Here is a 1,910-nt window from a genome sequence, read left to right on the forward strand (position 1 = left end):
CACATTCTGCCACACACGATACATGAGGTACACATTCTTGCCACACATGACAGGTATCACATTCTGCCAGTACATGAGGTCACATTCGCACAGATAAGAGACCATTCTGCCACACACGATACATGAGGTACACATTCTGCCACACACGTACATATAAATATTTCCCCATGATACATGGCACACATTCTGCACACACGATACATGAGGTACACATTCTGCCACACATGATACATGAGGTACAATTCTGCCACACACGAAACATGAGGTACACATTCTGCCACACACGTACATGAGGTACACATTCTGCCACACACGATACATGAGGTACACATTCTGCCACCATGATACAGATACACATTGCCACACACATACATGGTACACATTCTGCCACACAGATCATGAGGTACACATTCTGCCCCACTGATACATGAGGTACACATTCTGCCACACAGATACATGAGGTACACATTCTGCCACAAACGATATATGAGGTACACATTCTGCCACACACGATACATGAGGTACACATTCTGCCACACATGATACATGAGGCACACATTCTGCCACACATGATACATGAGGTACATATTCGGCCACACACGATACATAAGGTGCACATTCTGCCACACACGATACATGAGGTACACATTCTGCCACATATGATACATGAGGCACACATTCTGCCACACACGATACCTGAGGTACACATTCTGCCACACACGGTGCATGAGGTACACATTTTGCCACACATGATACATAAGGTACACATTCTGCCACACATGATACATGAGGCACACATTCTGCCACGCACGATACATGAGGTACACATTCTGCCACACACGATACATGAGGTACACATTCTGCCACACACGGTGCATGAGGTACACATTCTGCCACATATGATACATGAGGCACACATTCTGCCACACACGATACATGAGGTACACATTCTGCCACAAACGATATATGAGGTACACATTCTGCCACACACGATACATGAGGTACACATTCTGCCACACATGATACATGAGGCACACATTCTGCCACACATGATACATGAGGTACATATTCGGCCACACACGATACATAGGTGCACATTCTGCACACACGATACATGAGGTACACATTCTGCCACATATATACATGAGGCACACATTCTGCCACACACGATACATGAGGTAACATTTGCACACAGTGCATACACTTGCACACTATGTAGGTACACATTCTGCCACACATGATACATGAGGACACATTCTGCCACACACGATACATGAGGTACATCATCTGCCACAACGATAATGAGGTACACATTCTGCCACACATACATAGGTACACATTCTGCCACACTGATACATGAGGTACACATTCTGACCACATAAGAGGTACACATTGGCCACACTTCTGCAAGTGATACATGAGGTCACATTTGCCACACACTACATGAGGCACTTCGCCATACTGAGGTAATTTGCAATTCTGTACCATTTAAAAAATACATGAGCATGCCACAGATACTGAGACCATCTGCCCACAGACATGAAATCTCAACGTAATGAGTCATTCTCACACACGATACTGAGGTACATTCATGTCATGGCAATTCTGACAAGAACAGAGTACAATTCGCCCCACGAATAGGTGAATCTGCCCACCATCATGAGTCATTCTCACATTGTACGCCATCTCCACACGATCATGAGGTACATTTTGCACACTGCTGTACACATTGCACAGATCATAGTAACATTCCACAGACTAGGTACATTCTGCACAATATACTGAGCCACTTGCCACATATCATGATACTCTGCAACCAACATGAGTAAATTCCAAAATACAGCACACATTCGCAACATGTACATTACCGGTACCTTCCCATGATACATGGGTACTTGCACAGATCATGG

This window comes from Panulirus ornatus, chromosome 45, assembly GCF_036320965.1.
Source record: "Panulirus ornatus isolate Po-2019 chromosome 45, ASM3632096v1, whole genome shotgun sequence".
In the NCBI taxonomy this organism is placed as follows: Eukaryota; Metazoa; Arthropoda; class Malacostraca; order Decapoda; family Palinuridae; genus Panulirus; species Panulirus ornatus.